General features: G+C 43.7%; 1 long non-coding RNA gene across 3 annotated transcripts in view; it reads left to right on the plus strand.

Moving 5' to 3' along the window:
- The first annotated feature begins 6,410 nt into the window (after positions 1–6,410).
- The window catches only part of LOC129495673 (uncharacterized), a 35,805-nt gene continuing 19,201 nt past the window's right edge, over positions 6,411–23,014 (plus strand). The window contains exons 1-3 of one of the 3 annotated variants that reach the window (XR_008661590.1): positions 6,411–6,650; positions 8,427–8,670; positions 9,251–9,321. This is a non-coding gene — a long non-coding RNA (uncharacterized LOC129495673). Of the gene's footprint in view, positions 6,651–8,426; positions 8,671–8,809; positions 8,853–9,250; positions 9,322–23,014 lie in introns of those variants that run through there. The other 2 variants (XR_008661591.1, XR_008661592.1) reach the window with 2 other exon arrangements.

Genomic DNA, 23,014 nt, shown 5'->3' on the forward strand with positions numbered 1-23,014 from the left:
CAGTTGCTTTGGCTCCTTCCCATCTTGCCTTTGCTGTGTTCCAGAGCCCTCGCCTGCCTGACCCTTGGTTTCTCTCCAGAGGCTGGTATATATGGGATCCTGAGAGGATGAGTAAGATTATCAATTCAAAACTTAGAGAACATAGCAAGATTTGCTAAACAAATGATGTGAGAAAGGAATGTTTTTCTTAAACCAGCCATTCATTGTTAAGTCCTTTCCAAGACAAGGTAAGGTAAAAAAAAAATAATAATTAAATAAATTAAAAATTAATATTGAAGTTAAATAAGGAGAAGTGACATTGGTGCTTATAAACATTTCTTGAATGTAGAAATATACAACTAAAATCCACCAAGTCATCAGTAGCATCCATAAAGTCAGCTAAAGAAAAAAATCACATCAGAAGGGGAAACACTTTGGGGCACCTGGATGGCTCAGATGATTCAGCGTCTGATATTTTATTTTAGCTCAGGCCATGATCTTAGGGTCATGAGATGGAGGCCCACGTTCAGCTCTGCACTGGGCATGGAGCCTGCTTAAGATTCTCTGTCTTGGGGGATCCCTGGGTGGCTCAGAGGTTTGGCGCCTGCCTTCAGCCCAGGGCGTGATCCTGGAGTTCAGGGATCGAGTCCCACATCAGGCTTCCTGCATGGAGCCTGCTTCTCCCTCTGCCTGTGTCTCTGCCTCTCTCTCTGTATCTCTCATGAATAAATAAATAAAATTAAAAAAAAAAAAAAGATTCTCTGTCTTTGTCTTTGTCTCCCTTTCTCCCCCTCTGCCCCTTCCCTGCTCTCTCCCTCTCTCTCTCTCTAAAAACAAGACAAAACAAAACAAGACAAAAAAGAAGGAGAAACATTCTTTACAGAAGGTGCAGTGATGGTCTGCAGAAATCAGCTTGTGCCTTAAGAGTGAGCGTCATAGAAGAATGTGCAGGCCATATCCCCAAATGGAAAGTATTGCTTCTGTTTATGGAAGAAATACGTTTAAACTTGAATGTCAGAAAAGCACATGAATCAATTAGTGGCTGACTGAAGCAAATGGAATGCATCCAATTTCCTACCTGTAAAAGGTAATAACAAATGATAATGGCCTACGATGGTATATGAACACTGAGAAGCTGAAACACCAGTGTAAAAGGGAAGTATTTGTATGTTCAAACAAACACATGTATGCACACATACTTACACACACAAAACAGGATTTGTGCTGCTCAATTACATCAACAGGAAGTCTTTCTCTGGAAGAAGTAATAGGGCTGAAGATTGATCTGTGTCCAAAGCAAATCAATGCTGTCCCTGATGGGAGCTTGGGAGGAAAAGGAGCCATACCCTGGAGTAAATGGCTGAAGCTACCTGCAGAGGAACACTAGCCTAACTTCTCTAGCGAAGAGGGAAGGAAATGCTACCCTGTTCAGGTTTCATTAATACATTTACAGAATATATTAAGAAAGTACAATTCTAATGTGGGCCAAATCCAGAAGGACTTTGTAAGTTTATACATAAGCATTCTATCAGTCTATAATGTGTCCTTGAACTCGCCAAGGCTTTCTGAGAAGACATCATCACTTCCCTCCAATTCTATTCTGTTTTTTTATTTTTTCTTTTAATTTAAATACATTGTATGTATGTTGACATACAATGTTGTGTTAGTTTCGGGGGCACAATATAGTGATTTAGCCCTTTCATACAACACCCAGGGCTCATCACAGGTGCCCTCCTTAATCCCCACTCCCTATTTCCCCCATCCCCCTCACCCACCTCCCCTCTGGGAACCATCAGTGTGTTCTCTATAGTTAAGAGTCTGTTTCTTGGTTTGCCTCTCTCTTACTTCCCTCCAATTTTAATTTAATTGGGTAGATAAAACAAATGCATATGAAAGTACAGGCTGTCTACAGCAATGGATGAATGAAGAAAGTGGTTTAATTGCCTGGGGGCACAGGGAGTCAGAGAGCAGAAGAGCATGTGCTATGGATTAGCCAGAGAAGGACAGTCCCATTAAATAAACGGATCTAAAGAATTTACTTAGACTTGAAATGTCCTAGCTCTGACCAGGATGCCCAAATAAATCATCACAAGGAAACTTGCTGAGTATCTTCAGGACTTAGACACTGTGAGGCTTCCTATCTGCAAGTACCTTACATGTGTTATCCTCTTTAATCCTGCCACCACCACCAAAGGCATGTTCTAACACCATCCCCGTTGTTCAGGTGAGGAAACTGAGACACAGAGAGGCGAATCACTTTGCCTCAAGTGACAGAACTAGTAAGTGGCCTGTGATGTTGACCACCACTCTCTCCCTAGCTAGAGAGTAAATGCTCAGTAACTGTTTGGGTTTCCAGTCAAGCAGAAAGGCTACCAGAAATCTCAGCACTAACCCAGTATTTCTGCTAAAGTAACAACTGCTTTGAAGCACAGATATTTGGTTTGGAAATCTCAGAGATATCAGTGTATTATACAACACAGCAATCATGCAGAGGACTTTCAGTGAACTACTACCACTCAAGATATTCGCCAATTAAATGTTGAAGGGTCTTCTCTAAACATTCCATTCAGCTTATGATGTTCATTATAACAAGCAGAATCTTGGCAACATTTTTCTTTCCCAAACTAGAATGTCTGACTCTGCCTAGTTGTGTCAGTAGAGGTTAGGTTTAATGCATACAACCTGATTTCTGGGTTTAGTCTTTGACCCTTTTAAACCTATAAGAGGCTCAATTAACATCCATAGGAGTTGGAAGTCTTACGCAGTGACATTTTGGAACAATCCAAGAAATATTTACCTTTCACCAAGGTTTCAGTTGAGGTGATCCAGTGGTCTCTGGTGGAGACCACCCCCTTTACTAAGATGCGGCCTGATAGAGTATTAGGGTTAAATAGCACAAAATGCTAAGATTCCCAGCACTTCTTGTGGCATCAGGAATGTGTTACATTGTTTTCTTATAGCCACTCACACATAATGTTTGGGCCCCATTATTATAGTTAATATATTACACAAATCACTTGGATTTTTCTCTTTGGTATATTAGTAGAGGAGTATCCATTCTGCAAAAACACAGAAGTAATGTGCGACCTAAAATATATGGCTAATAAACCAGAGAGAGCACTTAACCCTGATAAATTCTAACGTGAGTACACAAGGGAACATACACAAGGATGGCTCTTGCAGTGCTGTGGTGTTTGGGAGCTGGAAGCAATGTGGGTGAATGCCACTGGGGGTGTGGATGGGGAAAGCATGGTGGAAGCACAGACTGGAAGCCTCTGCAGCAGACAGGAACAACAGATTGGATGGAGTGAAACATGGATGGAGCAACAGGGATGGAGTGAAACATTAACTATCTGAATGAGCCTAGAGTACAATGCATTTACATTTTTTTAAAAAAATGTACAGGCACAAAAAGCAGCAAAACACATTTTTATAAGAATCCATATGAACACACGTATATACTTGTATCTGCATCAGGTGTGCTAGGATGGCTGCCCACGGTAAGGGTAAGAAACTTGCAGGGAGGATGGAGTAAAATGGAATAAATAAATCAAATGAGAGAGGGCCTCCCATGGACCAGTGAAGACCATACTATGAACTGACAAATATGAGGAACTGAGCACTGCCTCTGAGGTCCCAATCCCAGAGAAGTACATTTAGCCCCAAAAGGTTTTAATCTTGGGTGCTCAGCCCTGTGGCTCCTGAGTGAGGTGTTTGTAAGGTTAATGATTGCTAGGTGGGTTTCTTAAGCTCCCTGGATTTGCTTGGATGCTCTTTAGGTCAGGGGCTTTCAACCTTAGCTGCATGGGAGAGACACTTGGGGAGAAGTAAAAAAAAAAAAAACAAAAACAAACAAACAAACAAAAGCCACTTCTGGGCCCCACCCCTAGAGTTTCTGTGATGGGCCAGTGGCAAGGCCCAGGCATCTGTATTTTTCCAGAGCTCCCCCATATAATTCTAATGTGTATCCAGGATTGAGAACTCTTGCTTTAGGCTTTTGCGTTTTCTTTTCTAGTTGCCAATGTTGCATTCTTTGGCATTGGAAAAGAGACTGCTGAAATCAGATAATTTCCTTTTGCCAAACATTAATCTCATGGTTAACAGAGAACACCAAAGATAGCATAATTCATGTATTCATTTGATTATACAATTAAAACTGTTGGCTGGGTCACTGTGTATGCATAGGGTGGGTACTGCATAATTCTAGGGGATGTATGCACAGGGTAGTTTATGCAAATGAAGCTCCTTGGAGTCGATCAGTGCACAACCCGCTCTGTTGTACATAGCAGCCTGAGTGTCCACTGTGTGACACACACTGGGCTAAGTGTCTTGGCTCCACTGGTGAACAAGATGACATGGTCACTGCTCTAGTAGAACTTCTAGCCTCCAGGGAGGGTGGTGGCAATGTGATTTCCATGAAGTATATGGCTGTGCAATGGTGGGAAGGGCACCTCAGGAGCTCAAGTCAGGGCCCCTCACCCAGTCTAAGGGTCATGGAGGGCTGGCGGGAGGAATTGAAATTTGGATCAAAACGTGAAAGATAAGCACATTGGATGGTCTGGGGTGTAGCAGAAGGACAGTGCTATCCACCAAGAGGAAGATCCCTGACAGGGTACAGAGATTTTACTGTGCTCATAACATAACAAATGAGCTGAAAGAAAGAGTGAGTGGACCTGACACACGGTTGAGAAACTGGTACTCCAAAGGAGGGCAAGGTCTGGCTACAAAGGCAGCTGTGGACCAAGAAGTTAAGACCAAGTTAAGAAGTCTGGGCATTATCACATGGGTACTGGGGAATAAAATAATAAAATATGAGACTTTGATAATTCTGGCAGCAAGTACAGTTGAGCAGTGCGGAGGCAAGAGTAGGCACAGAGGACAAGTTAAAAGACTATTGTGCAGATAGTGGTAAGAGTTGGAGTGGCTTGGACAAGGCCTGGGAATGAAGAGAAAAGGACACGTGTGAAGGATATCCCAGAAACACAGGCCATGGAGACTGCCCAAGGAAGAGGGTCGACACTAGACAGAGGTGGGCCATTCACTGAGTTAAGGCACAGAAAAGAGAAGATGGGGTAGAAAGAGGCAGGGAAAGTTGGGGATTTTACTTGAACTTGTTGGTTTTGAGGGGGGCTAGTCTTGCAGGCTGAGTTCCTGGGAAATAGGCTCTGAGTCACAGTTTGATGAACAGGGTGTTTCTTAGGGTATGCTCTTGAGTGCAACACAGGAAGGAGGGCAAAGAAATAGGACTGGGCAGAGGCAGAGACCAAGCTGCAGGGCAGGCCTAATGACAGCCTTGGCTGAGGCAGAGTATATTTTCCAAAGATGGCCCGTACCTATTTATGGCCCATCCCACATGTTCTTCTTACAGTGAGCTGGATGCTCCTCCATTAAGAGGTAGGGTCTACACTCCATGTTCTTGAACTTGGGGAGATTTTTAAACAGCTTGACCAGAGTGATGCTGCATGACTTCTGAGGCTAGGTCATAAATGGCAGTATGGCTTCTGCCTAGCTTCTTCTCTTGCCATATGCATTTTAGGAGCCTGGAGTCAACAAGTAAGAAGTTTGGCTTCCCTGAAGCTTCCACATTGGGAAAAGCATGTAGAGAGATCACACAGAGTTAGAGAGAGATGTGCAAGGAGGCCAGCGGTCTAGCCCTGTGCCGTTTGAGTGTGCCCAATCCAGGTGCTAACACATGAGTGAGTGAAGGAGTTTTTAAATGCACCCCATCCTGGGGCACCTGGGTGGCTCAGTGGGTTGGGAGGCCAACTCTTGGTTTTAGCTCAGGTCATGATCTCAGGGTTATGAGATCAAGTGGGTTCCATGCTCAGTAGTGAGCCTGCTTGGGAGTCCCTCTCCCTCTGCCCCTCCCCCTGCTATCTCTCTCAAATAAATAAATAAAATATTTTTAAAAAAATATAGCCAGCCCCAATCTCCAAGCCACCCCAGCAACACTGAGTGGAGCAGAGATGAATGATCCTGGAGCCCAGCCCAGACTGAAGATTCATGAGCTAAATAAGCGTTGCCATTGTCTAAAGCCATTAGATTTGGAATGGTTACACAGTGCTAGAACACCGGCCCATCACTTCCCCTCTCAGGGAACTTTAGACCTAGGATGGCCTTTCAGAGCCGTTCCAAGTTGGGCCAAGATGGTGGAGGCTTTATATCCCACACTGATGAGTGATTGGATGCGACTGCCCAAGAAGTGGTGTGACCTTGGACAAAGGGAGTCTCTCTAACCAAGGCAATCCTGGAAGGGGTGGAAGGTTGGATGCAGACAGCATTCTCTGCAGCTGGGGCAGAAAGTACTTCCCTGAAGGGAGATCTGGATAGCACATTGCCGTGACTGCCAAAGCCAAGGACGTATTGAGCCAACTACCCAGTCTAGAGCTTGGAAGGGCATGCTGCTGGGAAACACTAGCCTGTGGCACAAAGTTTCATCCTGTGGTCTGGGGACAACCTGCACTGCATCATGTGAATGCAGCCCCTCCCCTGACCTGACAAATCGGCACTCAGAATGATGAGCAGTCTCCTTCAGATGATCCTCATGCCTGCTGAAATTGAGAATCTCTGGATAAAGATGATATCAAAACCACAGGGGAGTAGATGAGGGACTCCAGGGAGATTACATAGGACATAATGAGAACCCTGGAACCCCACCACCATTTGCCAAGGTAAGAGTGGGGAACACAAGTGGTTTCCCATAGCAGCAGGCACCAGTAGCAAATGCAGATGCGAGTCCAGGAAGGGTGAGAACACTGGAGTATTTATTGGATTTGGAAACAAGGAGGTTCTTGTTGGCTCCAGCCAGGGAGTAAGGGTGGCTGTTAATCATGTGGGGGAGATATGGTGAGATTTATCCTGAGCTGCTTCCTGGCTAGGGTTCCTGGGGCAGAGGAAGGGACTAGAGGTAAGAAGAACCCCTGGAGGATTAAATGAGAGTTGTCTTGGGATGGGTCTTGGGGGCACCTGGGTGGCTCAGTAGTTGAGCGTCTGCTTTTGGCTCAGGTCATGATCCCAAGGTCCTGGGATCAAGTCCCACAGCTTCTTCTCCTGCATATGTCTCTGCCTCTCTCTTTGTGTCTCTCATGAATAAATAAAATCTTTAAAAAGGAAAGAAAGAAAAAAAGAAAGAAAGAAAGAAAGAAAGAAAGAAAGAAAGAAAGAAAGAAAGGAAGAAAGAAAACTGACAACAAAGACAGCACAGAGTAAAATAGGAAAGAGTGAGTTGAGAAGCTATAACCCATCAGGGAGATGAAGGACCAGATAAAGGAGCTAAACCCAGAAAGATGTTTTATTATCAAATAATCTTCATCTTTACACAAACCAAGGCAATTCAGAGGGGCTCTCATTTAAACAGTCACTTTAGTAGCCAAGAGAGCAAATGTGTTTGGAATCAACAGAATTTGGTTGGATTCCCAGCACACAAACTAGTATCTCCTTGGAAAGCCACTTAAGTTTTCTAAGCATTCATTTCCTTATCTGCAAAATGGAGATAATTATGCCTAAACTGCTACTTTGCTGCAAGGACTATAGCTCATCCATTCATTCGGTGAGGATTTGCTAAGCTTTGCCTTGTGCCAGACACCACACGAGCACTAAGACCGAACAGCACAGGCCAGCCCATCTCCTCCTGGAGCTTGTCCTCTAGTGAGAGAGCCCAGCGTTGAATCGATTGTAACAATATTGACATCAGTGCAGTTGTGGTCAGTGCCCCGAGGCAAAAGAAAGACCAAGTATGTTAGATGCTAAATAGTGCTTGGGACATAGCAGGGCTGGGAGGAACGGTATTTACGACCACCCTCACCACGGGGAAGGTGTTGAACGGCATGTTCGGGAAAATTTCGCCAAGAGAGATTCTATATTCAGTACCTGTAGCTTCTCTCTCTCTCTCTCTCTCTCTCTCTCTCTCTCTCTCTCTGCTGCTTTCCCCTCCTGAGGAACTGTGGTATTTCACATTTTTCGTGTCAAGATTAGTACTTAATTAGCACCATTAAGCACTTCCAGGGAGAAGCAAGCACACGGGGAGGAGAGAGCATTGTTTCTCCGCCTTTGAAATGACGCGTGAGTCTGGAGGCCTGCATCACTCGAAATATAAACTTACTCTTAAAAGTATCACATATAAAAATGAAGATTTTTTAAAAGTGTTTTCTCCTTGTGCATTCATTTATTAGAAACAGCACGAAGATACTTTCCTGTGATGTTAATCTGTGCAGTGTACTGGCGCCTCTTTTGGTTTTCAAAAAAATGTTGCAGTTCATGTTGACATAAAGCTGACTCATCTGGCAGGGAAGTTGGCCAGCATGAGTCAGGAGTGAGCAGGAGAGACATTTTACGACTTATCAGTCAGAGGAGTCACTGCTAATGGCCCCCACTGGACTCGCAGGCCCATACCAAGCGTGGGATTTATACTCTGCACAACTCAGCAACATACTAACTCCATCTTACAGCTGAGGAAATTGAGATTCAGGAGTTGACAGAGCTTGCCCCAGGCCTTAGAACGGTGACTCGCCCCGGGCCATATGTTTCCCAAAGCACCGTCCACTACACCCCGCTGTCTCTGGAAGAGGAAGAAGCCAGAATGGAGCTGTGATGCCGGGGAAGGGGAGGGCCCCTGTGAGGAGGTCAGCTGAGGGGCCCCCAGCTTCTACCCCAACTGCCACTCGCTGAGCACACCTCCGCCTACGTCAGCAGGTGCCAGTCCCTCACACCTGGGCGACTTGGAGTCAGGGACAGTGTGGCCGGGCTCTGAGGGAAGACAGCAGGGTGGCTCAAGTGAGCCTGGGCCTGGGAAAATGCTGACTGGGCTGGGCCCAGAAAGGAACGTGGGCAGGTTAGCACAGCTGCAGCAGCTTTGCCAGAAGTATGTTGTGCAGGTGAGAGAGAGAGAGAGTGTGTGTGTGTGGGGGGGGGGGGTGTAGGAATGTGTGCATGAGAGAAGGTGCACGTGAATATCTGAGTGTTCTGTGAGCTGGCGTGTGTTCTGCACATGGATAGGTTGGAGAGCCGGCGTGCATAAGAAAGCACATGTTCCTGCATGTGTCTGAGAGCACATGTGTGAATTGTGTGTGGTAAGTCTAAGTGTGTGTGTGTGTGTGTGTGTGTGTGAGAGAGAGAGAGAGAGAGAGAGAGAGAGAGAGAGAGAGAAAGACTGTGTGCATGAAGGGTACAACTGGAAAAGTTCAAAAATAAAGGTGCTATTTAGTGCCTCTGGGTTATACTGAGGCACACCCGCCCCTGACTGCCTAGGACACCACTTGAAATTTCTTTACAGGGGAATCTGAAGGAACAGAATCCCAGCCTGAGCCATGAATCCCCGGGAGTGAAATTCCTACACACCAGCAGGTATTATTTAGAGCCTTTCTCAATTAGCAATCATAACACCTGAAGCTTTGAACAGTTGTTGTATGTTTATCTTTCTCTTCAAATTTACTCTGTTGGCTCTCATAGCCAGCCAAGTTCAAACAACCTTCTGTCTGGCAGCCACGAAAACAACGCCCCCAGCCCTCACCCCAAAGCAGTTACAACCAGACAGAGGTTGGAGCCGATTTCCACAAACTCTGTGTGTGTTCTTCTGCCTTTTTATTTAATTGTGCCTTAAGATGTATCTATTTCCATCAAGGATTCGAGGTAGCTTACAATATTAAAAACATGCGCCCCCCAAAAATGCTTTTTTTAAAGATTGTATTTATTGAGAGACAGCCTAAGTGTGGGGGGCAGAGGAGAGGGAGCTGAGAAGGGGACTCGACATGGGGCTGAATCTTAGGACCCCAGGATCATCACTGGAGCTGAAAGCAGGTGCTTAACCAGCTGAGCCACCCAGGCACTTTAGAAACACACACACAAAAAAACTCAGATCAAACCTCAGGAGAAGCCACAGGAGAAGAAAGATGTTTCAGGGTGTGTGTTCTGGTGCTTAATTTTCACTGATGGTAAAAGAGACACATTAGAAGCATAATAACCGAGTAATGGTTAAGACTGAGTCATTAGGAGTTACCCTGTCTGGATTTTAATTATTGTGCTGTTTGCTGAAATTCTCCAAGCCTTGCTTTTCCTGTCACTAGAAATGGGGACAACAATAGTACCTACCTCATCGGATTAAGAACCAAGTAAGCCAATACATGTAAAGTGCTTAACACAGTGTCTGGCACACAATAAGCAGTCAATTCAGTTGTGTTGTCACACAGTTGTTTCACTGCCATTGTGGAATTTTAATTACCCCCACATTGCTGCTCTTTTTGGTTGTATGAGCAGACCTAGGTGGGATTTCTCCTTCTTTGGCCCCATGTGAAGACAGGTAAAGAGAATGTATTATTTATTGGAGTCTGGCCATCCACTAGCCCCAAAGCGGACACTATGGACGAGTGCCCCTGTGCATGGCAGCAAGATTATTTGGGCTGCACCAGGGCCTGTGAAACTTGGGATTTCTTTTTAATTTTCGTCTTTAGTTTTGGCTTTGTTTGCAAGCTTGGACATATATGTGGGCCAGTTTGGCTTGTGGATTCTGCAATCACAGCTGCAATCACAGCTCAGCTGAGCTGAGTTGCGGTGATGCCATGTATTCAGCTGCAGGTCAGGTCCACTGAGACTATTCCAGGAGTATAGTCCTAGAAGACCCATGGGCCTCTTTCTGGGCCAACTTGAGTTCTGTTGCTCTCTGAGAAACAACCTCTTCAGTGGAACCGATGTCAGAGAACACTGGTAGCCTATTTGGTGGACACAGCCTATAGCACAAATACCTCTGTGTGGGTTCTGTACTCCACCCAAAATACTTAGACATGCAGCCATCATATCCATTATTTTCTAATTATCGTCAGTGGCCAAGTGAAAGATGATCAATCACTTCTCAAAGATAATTAAACATTCAGGAGAATCCCTCTGAGCCCACCCACCTCCCAGCTTCCCCTTAGCTTTGCCTTAGTTCTCTAGGTTTCTGAGGCCAGGGTCATCTGGACAGGCAGGTGTGGGGGAATTACCCCAAGAGCTGTCCATCTAATCCTGCCGCACTATTTGTTTTCCATGTGGATATCTCCCATTCTCTCCCTGCAGCCAGCGAGATGGGTTCAAGGGCTGCAGTGGTTCATTTTTTACCTCTGCATCCCCATCCCCGTCTCTCCCCCTCTGATCTACTTCGTGCCTGGCACTCAGTAGGTACTCTATAAATGTTTGTTGAATCAGAGTATGAGTATGAAAGCAAGTGAACAATGGAATGAGCTATTTCACAGAGAAAATGTTAAAGTGGAAGTAAACTCTAGAGGCCGACATGTGACACTCAGGGAAACGGAGGCTGTGGCTCACTGAAGATGTGCGGAGCCTCAGCAGCAGGACTGGGGGCCAGGTACTGCCCTCTCGCTGTGCAGCTCTGCTGCTTCTTATCTCCCTTCTTAATCTTCAGTTACCACTCTTCTCAGAGAGAGACTTTGGGAGTCTGTTGGGGTATGTGTCAGTCCCACCTCTCCCGGAAGTCATCATCAGCTCATTAACTAGGGTACAACTTGGCCTAGCCTCCCAACAAAACCAAATCAATAAATATTGATTAAAAGCCTACTATGTCGACAGTCAGGTGAGAATGAGGGAAGGCAGGAAGCACAGAAGAGAGAAGCTGTGTGCAGCTTCTCTTCCTTATTAATGGTCAATCTGACACCCCAGGGCGGCCGGGTGGCTCAGTGGTTAAGCGCCACCTTCAGCCCAGGGTGTGATCCTGGAGACCCAGGATGGAGTCCCACGTCAGGCTCCCTGCATGGAGCCTGCTTCTCCCTCCGCCTGTCTCTGCCTCTCTCTCTCTCTCTCTCTCTCTCTCTCTCTCTCTCTCTCTGTGTGTGTGTGTGTGTGTGTCTCATGAATAAATAAATAAAATTAATTAAAAAAAATCTGACACCCCAGTTCACACTCACAACACAGTCCTGAAGAGGAGGCAGCAGGCATGCTTGTTGGCTGTCTGCTAGGAAAGACGAGGTGGGAAGGTCTGAGGTCTCCACTGGCTCTAGAGAAAGCCCCTTTCTCCCTCAGGCAAGAGGGAGGGGAGAATTTGTTGTGTAAATAATGAGTTCAAAACTGCACCCTGTTCATGTACCAAAATTCCAAGAATGATTAAACCTGATGATAGCTCCAGGATAAACAGAAATTTAACATTGCAGTTGCCTGTGCACTTTCTCTCTGTCTCTGTCTGCCCTGCTCTGTCATACACATGTACGCACACAGCCGGAACGTCTCCTGCCTCCTAACTGGTCCATAGGAAGGCGGTGTAGTCTGCTAGGAAGGTAACACTGGGTGCACTCAGAAGATGTGACTGCTGTCACTGCTCAGGCACTCCTTCACCATGGTCCTAGCTTCCTAATTGTTCCAGGGCCCTACTTGTCCATTTTTAAAAAGTAGAATACCAATACCATTATTTACCTGCTTTGCAAGGATGCTGTGACTACACAGCTTGATAGACATAAACAATCCTTAGAAACTGAACTACTTTACGCTGAAATAGTCTTTCAAAGTCGAGTGTAGACTTCAACTAATTGATAGTAGGATAAATGTCCTTTTTTTTTAAGATTTTATTTATTTATTTATTTATTTATTTATTTATTTATTTATTTGAGAGAGAGACAGCACAATGTGGGAGAAGGGTAGAGGGCGAGGGAGAAACAGCCTTCTCCCTGAGCCGGGAGCCAAATGGGGTTCAATCCCAATGACTTGAGAAGAAGGCAGACATTTAACCAACTGAGCCATCCAGGCACACTGGTAAGTGTGTCCATATAGGAGGAAGCACTAGAGAGCTTTCTGTCTCTCTTCTCTCTCTCCCTCTCTCTGTCTCTACCATGTGAGAACACAGTGAGAAGGCAGTAGGCTGCCTTTGGCTCCCACCAAAGCTAAATGGGCTGGCACCTTGATCTTGGGCTTCCCAGTTTCTAGAACTGTGAGAAAATAAGTTTCTGTTCTTTAAGCTACTGTCTATGGTGTTTTCTTACAGCAGCCACATAATGAAACTCAATAAATCAAAAAGGATAGAAATAATAGAGTATGTTCTCTAATCACTATGTAATGAAATTAGAAATCAGTAGTAGGAAAAAATTGAGGAAACTCATAAATATGTGGAAATTAAACAATACACTCCTATATAACTAATGGATCAAAAAAGAAATTAAAAGGGAAATCAGAAAATACTTTGAGGTGGGGCTCCTGGCTCAGTCAGAGAAGCCTGTGACTCTTGATCTTGGGGTCATGAGTTTGAGCCCCGACCTTGGATGTAGAGATTACTTAAATAAGTAAAAGTTAAACAAAAAAAAAAACACTTTGAGGTGAATGAAATGAACATACAATATATCAAAATGTATAGAATTCAGCTAAAGCCCTGCTTAAAGGGAAATTCATAACTGTGACTGTTATATTAAGAAAGGAGAAAGATCTTAAACCAATAACCTGATCTTCCACCCTGAGATACTGGAAAAAGAACAAACTAAACCTGAAAATGAGCAGAAGGAAGGAAATAATAAAGATTAAAGTGGAAATAAAGGAAGAGCTAATAAGAGGGCAGAAGGAGCAAAAACGATGCACACCTTTCATGAGCTCACCAGCAGGATGGACATTGACCAACTGCTGGATATGGCCTACAGGCAGTTGATGCAGCTGTACAGCGCCCAGCAGGGACAGTCTCAGCCTGGATTTTTTGAGGAAGCAGCACTCACTGCTGAAGTACCTGCACAATGCCAAGAAGGAGGAGGCTCCCCACTTGGGGAAGCAGGAGGTGGTTAAGAGAAACTTATGGGACATGATCCATCCTGCTAGAGATGGTGGGCAGCATGGTGGGTATCTACAATGGCAAGACCTTCAACTAGGTGGAAATTAAAGTAAATTAAATTAGGTAGAAATTGAATAAAATAGAGACTAGAAAGACCATAGGGGAAAAAATCAATTAAACCAAAAGCTGGTTCTTTGAAAAGAACAATAAAAGAGACAAACATTTAGCTACACTGTCTAAAACTCACCTATAAATGGATTTGGATTTAAATGACATTTTACTATGGATAGAGACCTCAGACCTCTACTCGTACTTTACAATTGCCCAAGAAGCTGAAGTTTTTTGGTTTTTTAAAAGATTTTATTTATCTGAGAGACAGTGCAGGAGCAGGGGAAGGGGGAGGGGAGAGAGAGAAGCAGACTCCCCACTGAGCAGGGAGCCTGATGTGGGGCCTGATCCCAGGATCCTGTAATCATGACCTGAGCTGAAGGCAGATGCCCAATCAACTGAGCCACCCACGTGCCTGAAGCTGAAGTTTTAAGAACCAATGATTTGGCTAAGGCAGAGGCAAGACTGGAAACCAAGTGTCCTGATCCCCATCTAGGGTTTATGACATTCTACCCCCCTTATCTAACTTCTCACACTATATCAAATGCTTGTATGTCAACTCATATTTGAAAGGCAATAGAAAAACCAATGAAGAGAACTTTGCCATGATATAAGCCGAGAGATCCTTGAGTAAGTCAAATCCTTGCTTCTTACTTTGTCTTCTGCGGAAGTCAACAAATGTCTTAATCTGACTTATTTGAAGAAGGGATCACTCTTCCAAGCATCGGTCCTATTTTCTCTGATTGCTTAAGAACAACCCAAGGCTATAATAGATGTGGTAAGAGAGAATTTAAATCATGCTTCAATAAACAGCTGTTCTCTTTCAGGGTTATACTGATTCTTTTGGGATTATAATCCTGCACAGGAAAAAGTTGAACAGTGGAGGAACCAGGGTATGCACTGTACTAAAGCATATGGTCTATTTTGGGGCAGCAGATTCCCCAGAACATTCCCTGAATCTCTCATAGTATTTCAGAAACACTGCCCCAGTGTGTATGGCAAAAGCTGCAGTGACCCAACTCTGTGATTTCTGAGAGAATTCTTGATTCTTTTCTGAGGAAAGATGAGCCTAGTGTTACTTCCAAGAACATAATCAAAATTTCAGATGCTGCTCTGCTGGGAATCCCTAAGCTGGTCTCCCTATTGAGCAAGCACTTTATGGTAGCCCCTATCATCCCGTGTAGGGGCATGACCACTCTCAAACATCTAGATTTTGCCTCTTTAAAGTAATATTTTCTCACAACGAGAGACATACCTTCACAATATAGCTGAGCTCACTCTTCTCCTTGATATGAATTTCATTCAGCTAATGAGAGAGTTAGGCAGGGAGAGGCAGGGAGAGGATTTTAGTTGCAGTCAAATGAACCTGGGTCAAAGGAGAGAGTCTTATAGTCATAATAACAATAGATATTTCCTGAACACTTGCTATTAGCCAAATCATGTTCAAAGTACTGTATGTGGATTAACTCACTTAATCTAAAAAATTCTGATATAGGTACTATTTTTTTACTCCATTTTATAGATAAGAAAACTGAAACAGAGTGGTTAAGGAATCTGCCCAAAGTCACAAGAGGCTGGGCTCCATTAAGTCTTTTATTTTTGAAACCATGCCACATATCCAACCTTTTAAAGGAATTAGCTTAAGATTTGGCTCCACCAACCAGTGTTTGGAATTATATAAACAAAGCCTCTGTCTTACAGTTGAAAAGACTAAACTCTAGAGTGTTCACGAGTGTTCATGATAGGAGAGTTAATTACATAAGGCACAATCATATAGCTTTAGTTTCAGTAGTTAGAGACCATGACACCACACGTCTAGATAGGTACTTCTAAAACAATTCTGGATCTTTCTGGGAAAGGAGAGAGCCTTGCCCAAGGGTTCTAGAGCCTGGCTGCTCATTAAAATCACCTGAAGAACCTTTAAAAAAATACTTACGCCTAGGCCCATTGAATCTGAATTTCTGGTGCAGAGCTGGGACAACCGTATATATACTTTTTAATCACCCAGGGGAATGCCACGCATAGTGAAGGTGGAAACCCACTCCTTTTGCCAGTATTTGATATATTCTTGCTGCTTGACCATGCCAACACTCTATTTAGTTAAGAACTCACATGGTGACGGTAGAACAGGATTGGGGCATTTTAGAAAAGCAAAGTCAGTATGGCTGTTGGGATCCCAAATTCTTTCTGTGAATTAAGCACCACTCATATAGCACGTAACCATTTCTATATAAACATGACAAGTTAAAAGAAGGTAAGTGCTGGAGCAAACACAAGCTTTTGGAAGAAAACTGGCTTGTGTTTGTCTAATCCAGAAAGGCATCACCATACTTACCTGATATCTGCATATATCTCAGCCTTTGCCTTTCCCTCTCTTGGCATGCAAAGGCCTGAGGGTCCCAGACTAATCTCTGGCCTCAAAGCTAAAATCAGGTTAAAGTCTAAAGAGATTCAGTTATTAAAACAAAACAACAGCAACAAAAATAAAAGTGTGGGCCAAATGAAGGACAAGCAGTCTCTCCCAACAGAAAAAAATTAGCTCACTTGCCCAGAGGGCAAGTGCTAATGTACAGGACAGGAGGAAAGAAGTGGGAAGGAGATAGAATGCCATCTCTCCAGCCGCCCCCCACGCCCTCCTGAACTACATAAACAAACACTCATTTGAGTCACTTTGCTTCTCCTTTTTTATCCTGCACAATGATAAAGACCATCCCTATGGTGTTTCAGGGCTCCTTATATAAACTGCATTTTGTCCATTTGAATAAATCAATTTGAATGAGTCTTCTTTTCTTTTTTTTTTTTTTTTTAAGCCTGAGATCAAACAGAGGTGAAGGAAAGTGGGGAGTGGGGTTAAATGATCCATTTGAGATGTTTGCCTTGGGTTACAGGAGAGGGAAAACGGAGCATGCACCACTGGGCCATGCAGTGCAGGGCTTTCCCAGCTTCGCACAGCATCATACAGAAACGAGAGGCATGGGTTTACCCTGATCCCTAAAAGATTCAAGGTGCATGTTGAAATCCAACTCCTTTCTAAGGCAGAATTAACCTGAAGACTGAGTTAATAAAAGCTCTTTGATGAGCAGTGATGAGCAGTGACTAAAGCATCAGGATCCAAAGAAAACAATTACAAATGGAAAAGTAGCTGAAACCGTTCCTTATATTTGCCAATGAAATGCAAAGTGGGTGCTAAGAGCATTAAATGTGCCAGCGATTTGTACCTACGATCAATTTACCTGTGATCAGACACTGAAGACAGACGATGTTATTAAAATGGTCACAGTGGTGACAGCTAGTGGTCTTGCTTTGAATTCCAAAACCTCTGAATTTTTATCAGTTGTCTTCTCTTTTGCACATTTCATAGCACACGCAGTAGGACCCAGCTGCAACACTCTCATTCCCCACCCCCTCTCCTACCCTCTCATCTTTTAAGTTTTGGCCCACATGCTAATGACAAAGGGAGCACCAGGAGGGAAGGCTTTCCACTCCAAGATGCTTTGGTGCCCAGCATGGGCTGGAGTCAGAGAAGGAGGGGGTTCATCCCCACCAGAGGCTGAGTGTCTCAAACAAGAGCCTCTGCTTTTTGTCTGAGGAGGAAAGCCTTCATGAGGAGGCTGATCATAAGAAGAGATAGGGATACTGTTGGCCAAATTTCTTAACCCTCTTTATTTCTGGCTTGCATATTCACTGACAAAAATCCGCATTGTTAAGGAGCCCTCTGAAACCTTTTTATATGCATTTAAACAAAGTGAATTTGCTTTCTCTAATTCCCTAGAAGGAGGGAGGAGAATCACTATTTATTAAATTTTGAAGTATTCCAGGTCCCTTACAAACGACCTCATTTTAAATGCTGTAACCACCCAGTGAGGTCAGCATTATTAGTTCTCTTTTATACAGATAAAGAAAATAAGATTCAGAAAGGGGAGATAACTTTTCCAAGGTCACTCAGTAAACCCATGGTGGAGCCAGGTTTCAAGCTTAAGTGTGCTGGGTTCTGGGACCCTCATTCTGCTTCTCTATAGAGGTAGAATGCTAGTTTTTCCTTTTTGGCCCATCATTATCTTCCTCCAATTCTCTTGCCTCCTATCCTGAAGGGTGGTTTTATCAAGGACAGCATCTTCCCCCCACATGTTCCTCCTTCCTAATGATGGAGCAGTAGCCCCTGATTGGACCCCTAGACAGCCTTAGCACAAGTGTGGGAATTTCAGTGCAACTGCAACCTTGACAAACTTTTGCGACTGGAAGAAAGGATAAATGATAGCCTGTCTTCTGATATTCCAATCTTGCTTTTCTCTAGCTCTTTTCATGGTCCTTCTTGATAATATGGGGACATTTCTGTTCCAGCTTAGGTCATAAGGAAGGGTTAAAAGCTTGGGCTCTGAAATAAAATAGAGCCAAGTTAAAATCAATGGCTTGGCTTTGTGTAAGTGACTTCAGTTTGTAAAATGAGGATGATTGTGGAATTTTGTGAGCAGTAAATGAAATAATGCAAGCAAAGAGCTTAGAGTGGCAGCTGGCACATGGAAGTGACCTTGTTATTGTTTCTCCTCCTCCTCCTCCTCCTCCTCCTCCTCCTCCTCCTCCTCCTCCTTCTCCTTCTCCTCTTTATTACTATTATGACTTCCTCTGGAAATAGGAGGCAGGACAGGGGCGCAGAATTGTATGTCTGCCAAGACGGCACAGTCTGGTGTGTCAGTTCTCAGCCATCAGCAGGTTCTCAGGGACCAGTAGGGAAGCTGTAGGCAGGGGAGGCAATGCGGTTGCAACTAAGGCAGGTCCTCTTGTCTTTGCCCTTTCCTCTGGCTCCAGAGACCTCATTGGTAACATGATTAAGAACTGGGGATGGAAGTTGGAGGATTGTGGGGAACAGAATAGAAAGAGCTACCAAGATTGGACCTTGTGTGAAATACAACTGTATGAGCACAACAGAAACAATGTGGGCTTGGGATTTAACCAAATATGTTCCAATTTGCCTTCACTGCTTTTGAGCAATTTACCTTTGGGCACATTATTTCATCTCTCCTGGTCTCAATCCCTCTACCCTAATGTTTATTGAGCTGCTTCATATGCCAGGTACCTTGTTGATCACTTTTGTATATATACACAGGCTTACAATCGCATGCACTCTGCAAGCTGTATTGATATTCTAGTCTATTTTTTGCCACTGCCTGTGAATATCTCTTGAGCCATATATTGTGCTGGAAATAGGGATGGGATTGTCAACAAGGCAAGCTTGCTCCTTGCCCTTATGTAGCTTGTATTCTGGGGGTAATTTGAGGTATGAGTGAGTTACCATGTCTGCCACGCTGTGACCTCAGTAAATGTCTGTTCTCTCCTCCTTTGCTGTAATTCACCCCATTGTGCTCCAAGTTCAACTATTAAGCTGATCACATAAAATTGACAGTTTTAGAATCAAATGGGTCAAGGAGCAGCAATTGCATATGGTCTGAGATAGCATGAAAAGGGAGAAGGCCTGCCTTGATTTAAAGCAGTAATAGTAGCAACAACCTCCCAGTGGAGCTCCCAGTGGCACTGTTTTTCTTGACTTCCCAGGAAGGCAATTCCACCCCTTGCTTTGTTAAACCTGGTTCTAAAAGCAAGGCATCAAAACAGACTGTTGAATGCTCACTGAGGTAGAAAACCAGAGCCCAACAGCAGCGTCCCACACTAGGAGCCAACAGGTGGGAACAGGGGAATGGCAGGTGAAACAGCAAACAGAGATAGGCTTGCTGGCTCGCTGCCCACCTGGACAGACTGACCGACCAGACAGCCTTATCCCAGAGCAGGAGAACACTGCTGGCCTTTCTCCCGGAAGTCAATCTAATGAAGAGACAAGCGCTCCAGAAAAAAACAGTACCCATTTGAATCCAAGTGAGGGGGACGCCCAGAAAAATGTACTTTGCCCAAAACTAATTTTCCTTCTGTAAAAATTGGGCAGCTCAAAGAATTAGACTCTGCTAATTTCTAAATGCCCCCACACAAGCATTTGATTATCAAATCTCATTAATAGTGCTCTCAAGGACAATTATCTATCATTATGGATGTATTGCTTTACACTTTTAATTAGGATGATAATGTCCAGTGTAAATAAAGCCTTCTTTGCTAATTTCATTTGTGCACAATGAATAGCCTTCTTTTCTTTTTCTTTTTTCTTTTCTTTTCCTTTTCCCTCCTTTTCCCCTAGGGTTCTCTGGACTGAATTTACTCTGGTTCCTGAAGTGTGGCAAAAGTAAACAAGATTTTGTTTGGATCCTACTCTTCAATTTCTCTGGACTAAAACACACAAAAGTGCCAGAAAGTTATCCCAATGAAAATAATTATGAGACTAGTATGAGACTAGTTTCAGAAAATGTTATAGAACAAAACAAAACAAATCTAGAGGTTTTTATAATCAACGAGTTGGGTGAGAGAATAACTGACTTATTTCCAATTGCTTTGTATTTCCACAGAATGGTAAACAATTTAAAAATTCATGTTAAGCATGCCTGGGTGGCTCAGTGGTTGAGCATCCGCCTTTGGTTCAGGGCGTGATCCTAGCATCCCGGGATCGAGTCCCACATTGGGCTTCCTGCATGGAGCCTGCTTCTCGCTCTGCCTGTGCCTCTGCATCTCTCTGTGTCTCTCATGAATAAATAAATAAAATCTTTAAAATTTTTTTAATTAAAAAAATAAAAATTCACTTTAAATTTTAGCTGAATGGGTATTCAAGTCATTACAAAAAGGTAAATTAAATATTTCACATGATTACATCAAATTCAGTTACAAGAACTAAAAATAATCAATATAAAATTTCTGAAAAATGAGATGAAATAAAGAATACACACACCCACAAAGAAATAAAAGTCATTGAAATAAGTGACTTTAGTCTTTCCTTGTGGCTCTTAGTGATCTTCATCTAGTTAGTGAGAATTGACTAATCTCTGGGGAATGTGCTAATGGTCCCCAGGGTACAGGTGTCCCTCACCTGACAGAGCCAGCTTGTCTCTGGAGAAACCGCTGGGCTGGTGGAGAGCAGTCAGGAATGGATGCCACGCCTCGCTTAGGAGAACAAGAACATCTCCCCAGTCTGTTCTGAATGCTGTTCTGAGGCTAAAAATAGAGCAAGACTTATTAATGGGTTTGAAGTTTGAGAGCGGAGTGGAAAATAACTCGTAACAAAAATGCCAACTTAGGTGGTTAAGATTGAATGATTATTGTATTCTTTCTCTCTACAGTGCTTATTGAAATGAATTCCATTACTTTTGCAGTGAAAAACTAGGAAATAAAAAATATGTGATGCTATTGGGGTGCCTGGGTGGTTCAATTGGTTATGTGTTTGGCTCTTGGTTTGGGCTCAGGTCATGATCTCAGGGTTGTGGGATCCAGCCCTGCTTGGGGCTCTACGCTCAGTGAGGAGTCTGCTGGAGATTCTACTTCTCCCTCTGTCCCTCTTCCTACTCATACACAAACTCTCTCTCTCTCTCTCAAATAAATAAATAAATCTTTAAAAAATATATAATGATACTATATAGGGTAACTAAAAAATACTATCTTAATTGGCCTATTTAAGGGGGTTTTATAATTGTTTTGATGATTTACTCCTGATCCCTCAGTTGAATAACTGTTTATTTTTGTGTACCATATCCAGGTAGGATTTATTCTAGGAATGCCAGGCTAATTAAATATTCAAAAAGCAATTAACAATCAACCCATCATACCAAAAGACCAAAGGAGGAAAATCATATGATCATATCAATAGATGCAGAAAAGGTATTTGACAAAATCCAACACCCTGAAGAACAGTTTAACTTAACTAAGGCTTCTTGTTGCCCCAGGGAAAGGACCCCCTTCTTCCTCTCATTGCTTTTCTTTTTTTTCTTTTTTTTATATAGAAAGTGCTCCAAAATCTTTAGGGATGAGTCAAACTTAACCAAAGCCATGTTGGTCCAAACTCCTATCCAGATCTACTCTATTTAAGAATGTTGGATAGCAGGAAGCGTAGTCAGGTGACATTCCTGGGTGGAGTGCTAGCTAGTTGCCAAGACAGGAGAAGGCCGCTAAGAGACTTTTTGGCAGGCAAGGTGAATGGACTGGACAACGGCCAGCATTTTCCATTTGCACCTCACCAGAGACATAACTGTCCTGACAGTCTGAAAGGCCCCTGTAGTGACCTCTGTTGGCTTTTTCTATTGGGACTGTATTCCTCTTCCCAGCATTGCCTTGGGGACCCTTCCCCTTGTCCTCATGGATACCATTTTGGTGGGTCTATCGGTCAAGGTGCTGGGGTGGGCAGGCAGGAGGCCATTTGACCAGAGCTAGGCCAGTTAGATGTTTTCTCTCTGGGATCTGAGTCTTGAGCTAAGGGGCAGAAGACAGTGTGCCAGCCTTGTGAGGAGGCCATCCACCCATTCCTGCTGACTCAGAACCTGAGAGTAGCCCCAGTTTTTGTCCCTCCTGAGCCTGAATATTTGGATTTCTTCTTCAATCTGTCAGTTATTTATATGTTTCCACTGAAATCCATTTCTGGCTAAAGTATCCAGAACTAATTTCTTCTGATTGAATCCTCAGAGACATAACTCATTCGGTCTGTGTGTGCACACATGCGTGCATGCACTCATATGTGTGTGTTTTGCCCTGGAAGCAGGGTCTGTTCTCTGTATTCTTAGTCAATCATATAACAAATACATATTCAGTCTACTACATATATTCCTTTCACTAACATCTAGGTCACTGAGCTAGAAACAGAAAGTGAAAAAAGGAGTAAGAGTCACTGTTTTGCTTTGAATCTATGGAGTGTGTGTGTGTGTGTGTGTGTGTGTGTGTGTTTATGTGTTGCCAGGAGAAGAATCCCACCAACTTACCACACCACGTTTTAGAAAGTGCCTTTTGGATTATGAGCCCAGTCCTTCTAAATTGGTGGCAGTGGGGTTGGTGTGGGGAGTGGTAGCTATTTCTCCTGCATGATCCTGCCTGCTGCAAAGTGAACACTTGATCTAATCTAGACCAATCATATTTTTATCCTAGAAACTTAGAATGGGGAAGGGGCAAGAGGAGTGGGAGAGAAGGAGAGAGAAAGAGAGGAGGGCCAAGAGGGAGGTTGAGAGAGAGTCAGTGGGTTTCCTCCATTTGGGTCAACTATAAAAACTTGAGTGGAATGGGAAGTCATCTTCTGCCCATCGAGTGGATCGATAGCAGAGCAAGATAGTATGCCAAGAAAGAAGAACC

This window comes from Nyctereutes procyonoides, unplaced genomic scaffold, assembly GCF_905146905.1.
Source record: "Nyctereutes procyonoides isolate TBG_1078 unplaced genomic scaffold, NYPRO_anot_genome, whole genome shotgun sequence".
In the NCBI taxonomy this organism is placed as follows: domain Eukaryota; kingdom Metazoa; phylum Chordata; class Mammalia; order Carnivora; family Canidae; genus Nyctereutes; species Nyctereutes procyonoides.